The 13,529-nt window shown below is 40.3% G+C and overlaps 1 protein-coding gene across 3 annotated transcripts in view; it reads right to left on the reverse strand.

Moving 5' to 3' along the window:
• Positions 1-13,529, reverse strand: part of LRP4 (LDL receptor related protein 4) — an 83,449-nt gene that overhangs the window by 43,242 nt on the left and 26,678 nt on the right. The window lies entirely within an intron of this gene.

Raw genomic sequence — 13,529 nt, forward strand, 5'->3', positions numbered from 1 at the left:
ACTGACCAAAAGAAAATGCAGTCCAAACGATAATGTATAACCTGATAAGCCAGCCTTAAAGTTAGCCTAAGGACCTCCCAGCCCTCCTTTCCCACCTTCAGAACACTCTAACACAACTCTTGACTCTGACCCCTGTGCAAATGCAACTATTTAGGATATTAACCCACACTTCCTCTTAAGAAAATCTCTGCCTTGAGAAAGAACAGGCTGTAACACCCCCCACCCCCAAAAGGAAAAGGTCATGCCTGAACTTCTGTCTGACATTATCTAGACAATCTATATAATCAATATCACTGTTAAACAAATGATTATCAACCATCAACTCCCTCAAGGTAGTCTGGTTGGATTTTTTTGCATAGTTCCTCCTTTCTGCAGTTCAAATAAACCTAAAGCTCTTAGATTAAACAACAGATCATAAGGAAATAATTACAGAGAAATACCTGCCCTAAGTGGTAATTAATTACATACATACTGAACTATTTGCAGCCTTTTTGATTTCATTGATCTCACTCATACATCTAGTGTACCTGTGATTAACCATAACCTCTACCCATTAAGAAAAAGAAAAAACAAGCCTCATACTTATTTTCCATTCTAATTGAGAAAAGGAATATCTACAAAATTTATGGAATATTTCTGCAACTTTTTCAACAGCAGTGTTCCCTCCAGTGAAGACATCCACTTGTGCCAGTAGAGCAAAGATTTAACTTCAGAGAGAATGCACTTCCTTGAAAAAGGATTACATTATGTTTCTTCTGCACAAAACTGGCTGAAGAGATTTCTGCTGGCCTCAGCTGCCTACTTGCAAATGCTACACTGCAGGTTGCAAGGCCTTAATACAAACTATTTTCCAAGCTGAACTGCACCCAACAAATTGGTTGTGGGATTTCTGTTCAGTCTGTCATGGATGTGAAAACCTTTTATTTTTTCACTCATGTCCACTACAAATTACCTTTGAAAGGTTTAGTACAAAACATACATCTCAAGGTATTACTGCATACAACAGAAAAGCAGCCCTCATCTGGTGTAATGAGGGACAAAGGCTAAAAGAACAGGAGGTGAATAAGGAATGCAAGAGGCCAGGGCAATCAGATCTTCAGAGGACTTACCAGGTATGGCCAGGCCAAGGGCTGGCTTAAAAGGACAGCAAGTGGGTAATGTAGCCAGAAGGCAAAAAAAGCAACAGACATTCCTAAGAAAAAGCAATTTATTTTCTTTGCAACATTTCAGACTAGTAGAAATAAACTAACAGAAATTCAGAAGAACCACATCCACCCACAAAAATCAAACAGGTTTGTTCAAACCGACAACGCAGAAAATTCAGAACAAACCATCTTCTGCTGTTGTAGGTGCTACAACCTTTTAAAAAGACAGAACTAGTTGTACATTGTAACCAAAGTAGCTGTTTTTTAAACTACCTTTTCCAAAGCAATTTTCTACCATTATCCACAAAAGCACCCCAAAACACTCATCCCAGCTACTTTAAACTCTAATACCCCTTCCAGCTGGAGTACACAAGACCACTATCATTTAGGTTAGAAAAGATCTCTAGGGTCACCAAGTCCAACCATGAACCCAACACTGCCAGGTCCACCATTAAACTGCTTCTCTAAGTGCCACATCCACATGCCTTTTAAATACCTCCAGGAATGGAGACTCTATCATTCCCTGGGTACCCTGTCCTCCATTGTTGACAGCCCTTTTGGCGAAGAAATTTTCCCTAATATCCAATCTAAACCTCCTCTAACACAACTTGAGACTATTTCTGTTCATCCTGTCACTTTGTACCTGGGAGAAAAGACACCTACCTCCCAACAACCTTCTTTCAGGAGTTGTGATAGGGTCTCCCTGAGCTTCCTTTTCTCCAGGCTAAACAACCCTAGCTCCTTCAGCCCCTCCTCTGAAGACTTGTTCTTCAACCCTTTCACCAGCTTTTCTGACCCTCCCCATGAGCAGCATGGCAATACAGCACTGCAACAGCAATGAAAGAATTAGTGCAGCTGTCCCAGTCTGCAAACTGTAACTTCATCTGCTGTATTGTCAAACACACAGTGCTCTTCAAAGTTGTTACTAATATTAGGTTACATATAAGCACACACATACTAAATCTGTTCTTCTCGCCTCATTAAAGCTGCTATGTTCCATCATCTCTGCTCTGTGATTTTACCATGCTACTGAAACTGTTGGAAGCTGAAGGACATGCCATGACCCAGATACCAACACTCCCTCATATGCACTCGCTGGTGTCTGTAGAGCCATTATGTAAGCATACTTTGCTCAACAATTTCAAATTAAAACCAGTGCAGATCTAATGGTTTGTGATTTGTGACCCTTAGGAGAACTAGCCTTCTAGTCATTTATAAATCATGATCTACCCTGGTTTTGCACTTGTCAAGTAATGCATATGACTGCTGGGAAAGCACACTGATTTCAGCCTATGAACAGTTTCAGAAGCAAATCCTGGATGGGAGTCTTTCCCAGCCAAAAGAACAAGGTGAATGAAAGCTGGCGCACCTGAAGGCAGCAGGAAATTTTCTCAATGATTTCACTGGGGATTGTATTTCACCTCTGGTGTCTCATGAATATTTCCCAGTGCTCAGAGCTCCAGTGACACTACCCTGTAACTGTATCTGTAACAGTAGAGGGTCAGGAAGGATAAAGATGAGAAGCATGTTTTTTCCAACTCCAAGCGGAAATGGTGCACTTGGTGCGAGAAGCCTTAGCAGGAGATCAACTCCCTTACCTCAAACTCTCATTAAACACTGGGAGCCTGAGACAGAAGACTGACCAAACACACACACAAAGCTCCAGTGTCACGTTTCAATCCCAGTTAGTCAGTGGGCCAGGAACTGGATGGAAATCAGCGCTTGCTGTTCAGGCAACTGGAACAACAATCAAAGGGGAGATATCTAATTGCACTTGTACACATTATTTTGGAGCAGGAACAATGAGAGGCACCTCTGGGCTTAGTGATGACAAATATTTTTCCTGAAATTTTACATCACATTGCAGGCTTGGACATTTTATTAACTCTGTATTCAAAAATATTTTCACTTATGTAGGAGGAAAAACCCTGACATATTTTAGCAATGCAATATACACAAAATGACACAAAAAAGCTAAACAGAGATACTGCCACATGCTGAGCTGATATCACTCAATTTTCATGGCCTCTCCTGATCCCTCATGTGACCACAAAAAAACTTCCTACTCTCATTTGCCCATGGGTACAAACAACTAAAAAATTATCTTCACTGTCTGCAGTTTGGCTCCCTCCTGATGCATAGCAGCAGGATCCAGTAACCAAACAGTTTTCTAGCAAAGTATACAAACAACCTCCAGATTTTAAAAACAGGAAGTCAGTCTAAACACAGGCCTCATACTTAACATCTGCCATCACCTTCAATTTAGCATGGTATGCTCAGTTTCTTCAGACTGCTTCCAAATATCCTCCACATCTTCACATTTATCTGATAAATGAAATGTCTCCTAAGGAAGGGTCAGTTCACCCCTCTTAAAACAACAGTTAGGATCTATGTAGTTTTATGTCTAAAGTTGGCAAAGCAGAAGTCAATTAACATCCTGTTATTTCTGCTTATCTTTTTTTTTTTTGGGGGGGGGGGGGGGGTAAGCAGGGGCAGGGCTGCTTAAACAGTAGGTTGTTCTGCTTCCTCACCTCCCAACAACTCTTCATCAGGCCAAACAATATAGCCCCATAATGCAAAACCTAATAATATACACAGCTTCATTTTGCTTTGCAACTCTCAGAGCTATTACAGAGCAACCCTTTATTTGCCACAGATCGATAAAAATATTGACATTATAAAGAAAACTTAGGTAAACAGGAAAATTACCAAACTGGGGTCTGTAGTTGTTGCTTTGACAGAAACAGTAGATTTCTATTGGAGAGTGAAAACACTGTTTTGTTTAAGTCCTGATGGCATGCTTTATTCCAAAAAGAAAGATTCTAACCTGTTCCCTCTTCAGTAAAAATAATGACACATAGCAGCTCTTAACACTAGTTTGCAGCAATTCAACCTTTGACAGGCTGTTGATACAACATGGAATCATGCAACAGCCCAATTTGAAAGGTACCTCAAAAGATCACCTGGCCCAACCTTTTGTGGAGAATGGAGCCTGGATGAGACTATCCAGCACCCTGTACAGTTGCATCTTGAGAACCTCCAGTGATGGGGACTCTGTCATGTCTTTGGGGAGGTAGTGGGGAGGTAGTATGATTGTTCTCACTGTAAAAAGCATCTTTTGTTGAGATCAACACATTCCTGTCAGTCTCTAGTAGCATTCTAGCACTATCAGAGTTTTATCATATTCACATATGGATGAAGTTTCCTCAATGAACAACTGCAAAAGAATATGGCTTTAATGGTCAATACCATGCTGCCTTTCCAAATTTTCTTTTATCCAGGTATCAAGAAACAGCTACATAAAAGAGACTCCCACTCCACACTACCCTGTTGATTCTATCTTTTCCCTCTGATCCTAACACACAACCTCTTACTGCTATTTTTAAAATCAACAGTAGGAAGTTCACAGCCATCAGTTTGTTTGCACCACCCTCCAATTCCTCATGTACCTGTAGCATCAGATAGCACAGGTAAAACCATGGCTAAGTATCCCTTAATTGCTTCTATGCTGCAAGGAAAACAGCAGCAATAGCTTTAGAAAAGCCAGAATTACAAACACATTTGGCATTATTTACAGTTGCAGACTGTTCAGCTCAGACTCAGAAGCCTCTGGAAAGAACAATCATTCTCTTGGTCCAGCACTGAGTAACATACAGATCCAGGTTTCTCCCCCTCCATAGACAGGCATCTAATTCTGGCCTACAGAAGACCTTCAATGGAAGGCAAAGATCTTTCTGCAAACCTCATTATTACAAGAGACACAACCAAAAAATGACAATACCATATTTTATAAGTCTAACTCTACCATAGAAAAGTGTTGTGAAGACAGAAGGTGTAAGTGGATATTGAACGAGGGTGAAAATACAAGACACATTTGACACTTAGAGTGACAAAGAGGAAAAAAGAAATCCAAGACTGTGTAAAAGAAATGGAATATGATTAATGGCCTTAAAGGTAAAAGGAGAGAACTGAAGTCCTAATAGTGATGGTTATAAGGCTGTACGTTTTTTTTCCCCACAGAGAAAGCATGGAAGGGTATCCCCAGAGGCATTTTTGAACAAATCTGGAATAAGCATCAGAATATTTTGCCCTGGCTTCAACAGAGGCACTGAATTTCTTTCTTCTGTATTTTCAGAACTCATGAGCATCTGATTGTTTACTTGTTGTTAAAATTAGTGAATTCTGTAGCACAGCCTTTAATAGCCTTCTTAACACCTTGTCACCCTATTGCTAGAAGATCTGTGTCAGATAACAATTATCCTTCTTTCTGCACTTCCAGGCCAGGCTCTCTTTTGCATTCCCATCACATAGACATCTTGATGAGGGCATATGAGGGGGATGTCAGATGGTCTTGAGCATAGTTCAGATTATACACTTTCCTTCTTTATCCAGCACTTCCCTGAATTCCTACAGCAAAGAAGCTCGGCTTTATTTGCTTGCCTGTCTTGAGGGAAAATGAAAATTTTGGATTCCTCTCTTACCCAAATAGCAGTTTCCACTGAAGGAAAAAGTACAGTTAATCCAGCTTTAGAAGAGGGATTTGCTGACCATTGTTTAAACTCAGAGCTCTGCTGGCAGACACAGAAAAGGCAACATTACAGCAGAACAGCCTGATGTCAGAAGGGGCATCATGCACTGATAAAAGCCAATAGTTTTCTCTTCTTTTCTACTTCCATTACAGAAGCATCTGAAGCAGTTCTGATTGGGTACCCACATGGTCTTTGAGTTGTTGAAGCCTGCCTAGACTAAAGCTAACATCATTAGGAGGAGCAATCCAAAAGTATTCAAAGCTTTAAACAGAATTGTTACAGTTTTGTTTGAGGAAGTATGTGATAGTGGAAAGGTTAAGGGAAAAAAAAAAAAAGGACAAAACCCTCAACAAAACCACATGAATCAGAGAAGACACTGAAGTTACAGCTTTTTGGTAATGGAATATGGTGCTTACTTTGGCAGTCTCCAAGTGAGAATGAAAGTTTCCTAGTCCTAGAAGTTCCCCTTTCAATTTGAAAAAGCAGGGATAACCTCAATGCTGAACCGGCTTGTTCTCAATTAAACACGTGACTGCCCAAAGTGCAAGGGAGAGGCACATTATCAAGCACAATCACCTTCAGTTACCATATTAAACTGCACAACTACACACCTCAGACCTCAAAAATGTTACACTTAATGTGAGCACAAAGAATAGAAAGCATAAGGAAGAGAAATTCCACAGGGCATCTGCTAATTAGGACTTGAAGAAAATAAGGGGTACAATAAAGTGCAAACTGACTGTTAGTGCAATGGGTGTATGAGTGAGTTAGAGTGAGACCGCAACATAAGCTATATTTTCAGAAACACTGCATGAGGAGTGAAATAGGAGGTCTTTAAAAACATGCTTGAGTCTCTGGATCCCAATTCTCATCCCACAGAATTGAAGACCAACAATCCCACTGAAAACTTCTACGTGCACCTGGGGAGTAGGAAAGCATTTACAGAAACAATTATTGAAAAAATACACTGAAGAAGCATTTGATTTGAACATAAAAAGACTCAATGATCAAGAAACAACTGTTACAGTTCCTTCTTCCAAAACTTTAGTCATAAATTAACACCTTGCAATAATCAATGTGACTATAACTGAGGTCTCTAGATACTTGCCCTAACTATCTTCTACAGAACTTGACAAAATGACTTCTTCCCCTCTACAAGTGGGTATACTACTATTATGCCGCCACAATGTACTGAGGCTTAATGTTTAATCTGTTTCTACATATACAGAGGTTTTGAACAGAAGGTGCATTATTATTGCCATAAAATCCTACTCAAAATCTTATTCAAATTGGCTGGGTTACCAGCAAACACAGATCAAAAAAGTCAGCTGAAGGACCATAAACAAAAGATAATGAGAAATGGCAGCAAGTCAAGCTGCAGGGGGTAGAGATACATAGTAGGTATTACAAAGATCAGCATTAGATCCAGTCCAATTAAATAACTTCATTAATGATCTGGAAGAAAGAATAAGTATCAAGTTAAAGGAGCCTGCAAATGATACCAAAATAGGAAATATTGTACTCCAAACACAACAGAGGAAAAAGAAATAATACAGAGGGGACCTTAGAAGATTGGAATTATGGGCAGGAAATTAAGATTCAACCTTTAAAAAATACTTTTTAAACTAGTACATCTGGTGAAAATTAATTTGAAACAGACTGAACAAATTAATAAAAAAGGCTGGGATGCAGCAATGCCTGGAAAAATCAAGGAGCAATAATAAAAGACTAGCCATTGGTTTCTGCTATGACACAATATGGCAGCCAAAAAAAATACTTTAAGCTAATTATGCATAAATGTCACATCATGGAGGAAGAAACTTTCTCCCCATCTGCAGAAGTGGAGTGTAAGATTAAGGTCCATACTGAGGCTTGCACAGGGAACTTAGGCATCATATTCTAACCACAGTAACCAAACATTTATCAAAAGTGTGTTACAGCCCACAGTTCCCTCAAGATTCCAAAAAGATTGTTTGAAGCCTGAACCAACATGGTATATTTTTATTCCCTGTTATTTAGTTCTTGAAATCAGACAAAAGGCAACAACTACCAATTCTATGAGGGCTTTTTTTCTGAATAGGAAACATTGTTTCCTGAGCAACTTTTTAATTACCCATGGATGTAGCTCACAGTGGACAACACATTAAGTCTCAGCATAGAAACAGGAACCTTTCAACCACCTAAAGCATGTTAAACACATCAAAATCTCAGCCTTAAGCTCTTGTCCAAAAGCGGGCATGAAGTATCAGGTAAATGACAACTATTTCAAATGGACTGAGGAATTTTAACAGGTGAGGCTAGACAGGTGAAAGCTGTATCTGAGTGACCACACCTGCTGTGTTATCTCCAGCTCTCAGCTCCTCAGCACAAGAGAGACATGGAGCTCCTGAAGCAGGTCCAGTGGAGGGTTAAGAAGATGATTACAGAGATGAAGAATTTCTCTTATAAGCAAAGGCTGAGGGAGTTTGGCCTTTTCAGCTTTGAGAAGAAATGACTGAGAGGGGACCTCAATGTCTGTCAGTATCTGAAAGGAGGGTGTCAGAGGATGGAGCCAGGCTCTGCTCAGTGATGCCAAGCAACAGGACAAGAGGCAACAGGCAGAAATTGATGCACAGGAAGTTCCACTCAAGTATAAGAACTTTGTTGTGCAGGTGACCAGCACTGGAACAGGTTGCAGAGTCTCCCTCACAGAAGATATTAAAATATTAAAAAACTACCTAGATGCCATCCAGTGCCATGTGATCTAGGATAATCTTACATGAGCAGGGGGTTGGACCACAATACCTACTGTGGTCCCTTCCAACCTGACCCATTCTGTGACTTTTTCCCCCAGCCTTCTCTTCAGAATCCTATGCAGCTCCTTCCTGGGAATACCAGAACTACTTTTTAAGGACCTGGTAAAACACCTCAACTCTAATTTCCAGATATTTTGGCTGAAATGTGACCATACAGTGATACATTTTGCATATTTAATAGCCATTAAATGGCAAATGTCCTTTCTGTAACTACACGGTTCCCTCAAACATTTGGAACTGGCAGGAGACTAGAAAATGCTGGTTTTGCTCTGTAGCTCCACACACATCTGTCAAATACTGCTGACATCCAAGAAACCAAGCACCATATCAGCCTGCTTCAAACATCATGTCCTATGTTGACAGAAATAGCGATTTTAAAAAGGTCTTTGAGCCTTTCAAAATATCAGAATTCAGTATGGTGGTTCTCCCACTTTGTATCTAAGTCTGTACAAAAACATTAGATAGTGGGAACATCTGTTTGTTTTACCAAGAATCTATGAAGGTGCAAAGACCTCAGAAAACCATGAGCTGCAGTATGCTACCTCTGACATTCTGTTTCTTACCTCCAAGGCCATAACTGGAAGAGATTGAGCCTCCTACAAACCTTCAACCCACATACTTTATTTTCTCTGTGGACTAAATAATTTTTCCTACATGGATTCCAAGGAGCAGGAACATTGTTTCCCACTCTGTGAATTTGTTTCATGTTACTGTTAATAGCATCCCTTCAGTCTTGGCATTTCATTACCTGTAGCTTTTCTCTCTTTGGCAGAGAGCATGTCATCCATTTTATATTATGAAGTGCAGAGTGATACCTGAAGGATGCCATCAAGAAACATGCTTTGCTGATTTTAACATGAAGCAGCATTTTCTTACATAGCCGCAGGCTCCTGTGCAACTGCATGTCAATAGAGAACTGCAACAAAGAATTCAAGGGACTTACCCCAGCACTAAGTTACTTGTCATGCAGGATCATTCCACTCAAGCACATTAAAAATTAAATTAAACACTGTCCACTGAGAAATAGACAGAACGACAAAAGGTTGTTACTGTATAACATTACTCAAGGATATCACCATCCAACCTAAAACATTGTGGGAATGTTTCGCTGGACCACAAGGGCCTGACAGGCAGAGCTACAGGACTCAGATCCTTTCAGAATATACACACATGCTGGACAAACACTTTAAAATACTACCTTAAGCCTACGTCATGCTTTGCAAGAATTAGTCACTTCATTAATATGAGACACATAACTTTCCATTTCTTTCAGTGGGGTTGTTCTTTTTTAACCCACATGCTAACAACCTCTACCCTTTCCTGTTCCATAAAGGTTGCAAACAATTTACTGTTCATTTATCATGAATCATGCAGTACACTAAATTTTAGAAAATAATAGCACAAGAGCAGAAACGTTACCAGGTGACTTTCAAAATTACTAAGCGCCAGCTAGAGAAGCAATTGCCAAGAGCCAGCTGGAGAAGCAACCTGCTGTTTTAAGCAGATAATCCACAGGAAGAAGGTACTTCTGATGTACTTCACCTAGGACAGTTTCCTATGAGTTTCACTAGCATGACAGCACTCATGAATGAAGGTCACTGAACAGCCAGAAAGTGTTCTGCTATATCAAAGTTCATGGAAGTAAAACACTGGACTTTGTTTTCCCATTTATGGGGTAGAAAACATTGGCATTTTAAGTTCTGTGAGCTTTCCTTTAACTTTTCCATTACTTCATAGACAGATTTCTCTCATCCTTGAAATAATTATCCTAAAGTGATCCTTACATTATCTCAGCTACAGAAGCATCAAAGGTTAATTATAGTCACAGTAAGGATAAGCTCTGTCACTTCTGGGAAACAATCTCAAAGAATCAGAATCTCAAAGCTATTGCAGAAATTCTGGAGCTTTGCAATCCTTCCCCTTCACTAAATGGAGAAGAATGCAAGCAACCTACAAGACCTAATGAAAACCAGCTTGGCATCTGTCACTCATAACTACAATATGAGAAAATAAAGATTTAATTTGAATACATGCATTCCTCCCTCTTCTACTTAATTTCTCTTATTTTAAGTAACTCAAATATTAGCTTTTAGCGTAACAAACAATCAGTGCTTGTCCAACATCTATTCTGTTTCTGCCCCCATTCCTCTTCCAAGCTGCAAGCATCCTTGAGATTTCACTGAATTCCTTACTTCACAGCTGAGAAAGACACAGGTCTCATCTCACCGCTAACTAAATATGAATTGAACTAAAAACAAGCAAAAAAAAAATCCTCACTCCGTTTTCAGTTTCATACAGGAGATCCATATATCTTCCTGTCTGCACATAATGTTGAACAATAACAGCTTCCAACCATGACAAAGGCTATTTAAGGAACCGGTTACAGGTCATAGCATTAACAAAAACTGAAATTAATGTCAATTTGTTTTAATCTACTGGCTGTAAACTGCACTGATTTACCTGCAGTTAAGGTGCAGCTAAGGTGCAGCTAAGGTGCCTTGAGGCGGGCCAAAGGAAAATGGAGTGGTCAAAAGATGGCAGCTAAGAGGAGGAAGCACCACTGCCATCTTTGTTTGAGAAGTTATGCTCAGAGGCTTCAGGGATCCAAGAAAAACTGCAAGTGGCATTTTTCAATCTGGGTTGCAAGGATAAATACTTTGGAAAATTCAGAATCCAGCCACTTCCTTACCACAAGGTCTACAGGAAAATCCTTTTCCCTTTGATTTAAAAGTGGCTTGAGCTTTTAGCTTCTTCTGCCACACCACTCATGATCTTTGTTAATTACTGCATCAGTGCTTCTCCAGTGCTCTCTCGATTTACAAATTACCCATAACCTTGCTCAACACAATTTCAAAGCCATTTTTATTCTGTCTTCAAGGTTTCTGGCATGGGCTCTCTGAACTACTCTAAGTAAGTTGGTCCCACAGGAAATTATCAGCCAGCTTCTTTCATCTTTCAGATGCTCCAGGCACTGGACAAGCTGTAAGGACATTCTACCCTCCAGAACTTCTCTCCAAAACCCAGAAAACTCATTTATTTGTTTACCTTTTCAAGACTTCTGTTCAGTCCCAGAACACACCTATCAATACTCATAGCCATACAGTTCTTTTCAGAAAGTAAAAGTGAAAGCATTGAAAAGTCTTCCTTTTCAAGGAACTTTAGGTTCTAGCAGGACTGCAGTTGTCCAGGCACATAGTGCAACGAGATCAACTGGCTCAAAAAAAGCCCATTTTGGCTTTTGCAGGCTGCAGTCAGATTCTTCCCATCATTATGGCATGATACAAAAAAGACCAGGTTCCTGGACAAGATAGAGACTGTTTTCTTATAGAGAGATCATGTTAAGGAGTTTATTTTGGTATTCTATAAAGAGGCACTCATGTTAGCAGTGGAGCATCTGAGCTTTGTAGCTTTCCAGCTCTGCCACACGAGAGACTGGGAAGCCAACCACAAGAGCCCAGCCTAGCAGATGAGTCCTCCAGGGAAGGGATAAGATACACAATGTGGTTTTGTGGCAATAAGGAGGCAGGAGCTTGTTTTTGCAATCCCACGGGCAGGAGGACTTCAAAAGCACAAACCACAAGATAAATGCAGCTATCTTGGGACAAAGAGAGTTGTTCTGTATGTTGTTTTCTAAAAAATAACTCCACACATGATATTATGTTGCCCTCAGAGGATGAGGGGCAAAGGGGCAATTATTAACAGGCCAGATTGAGCTGGAAGAACACAGCTGGGTCTGGCAAAGAGAGAAGTACCACACAACTACAGACATCACAGCAACTGTGCAGCCTACCAGAGAACTGGATTATCTTTAAAGTAAAAAAGAAACCTTTACCAGCAATATTTTTTAATATATATATGCACACACATATACACACAGAGACATGCACTCAAAACCACAAGTTTAATGCAAATATGCTTTAGGAGCTTAGGTGGGATAAGTTCTTTCTAACAGAATTGCCAACAGGAAGAACAAGAATGTCAGTGTTGGGGTTACTGCAGGGCAGCTATACTGTACATCACCCGCTATTTAGCCCACCCACATTTGTTTGCTTTCAGGGCCGCCCATGAAGCACCGACCTACACCTCCCACAGCACCTGGACTTCAGACTGCTTCGCAACACTTAGAACATGGTCATCAAACTCTTCCTCTGCTTAAACTGGAAGTCTCAGGTGCTGCCTCTACAAACCCCCAAGTTCCACAGTTCATTTATATTCACACCCCAGAAAAATTAACCACAATAGCGAAAAGCACCAGAGAATCCCTTACAGCCAGTTTCATACTGTTCACATTCGGTTTCACTTTCAATTAAATACCAGCAACAGCACTGAGGCAGGCAGAGGAAGACACACAGAAAGCAAAATGGTCCAGTCATGGAACCACATCTTTCTAGGTATGTGGGTGGTCTCTACTATTACAGTGTCAAGTTGCCTTTTTCTACTAATGAACAATTTTAACACCTCTTAAAAAGCTGAGAAGTATTATCTTCAATACAGGAGCAAAAAAATGGAAGCTAAACAGCACAGAACTGTGAGTATTTGGGTGCCTAAGGCAATTAAAATCAGTAGAAAATCAGACATTTAATTCTCATTACACAGCTGGCCTAAGAGACTCAGACCTGACTCTGAATATTACAAAATACTCATACCTCCCACCACAGGCAGTCTTCACACTTGGAAACCTGAGCCTTAAGTGACTTCCCAAAGAGCTTGTGGCCAAACTGAGAAATTAAAACAGATCCTACCCAGTCCCAGTCCACCTCTTAACCAGGGCACAATGTGCCCTTCCATACCTAGGTTCTTACCCCAGAGAGCTTATTGAAACAAACTTGCAGGAAATCAAAGCCACTATTGCACAAACATGGAAGGATTTACACACACTGCTTGGGAAGTCAACACCTCCTGCTCTACCTCACCAGTCTGCTCCCCTATGCCATCTGACCCAAATTATATCAGATCCAAGTCCTGCTTCCAAAAAAAAAGGTCAGAGCCAGGGTTCTGAGACTCTCCTGGGGGTTCCCAAGTTCCTGTATTAGCCTTACAGTTCTTAAAAGGACAACATT

This window comes from Agelaius tricolor, unplaced genomic scaffold, assembly GCF_023055355.1.
Source record: "Agelaius tricolor isolate 1412-34295 unplaced genomic scaffold, bAgeTri1.0.p SCAF_5, whole genome shotgun sequence".
NCBI lineage: Eukaryota > Metazoa > Chordata > Aves > Passeriformes > Icteridae > Agelaius > Agelaius tricolor.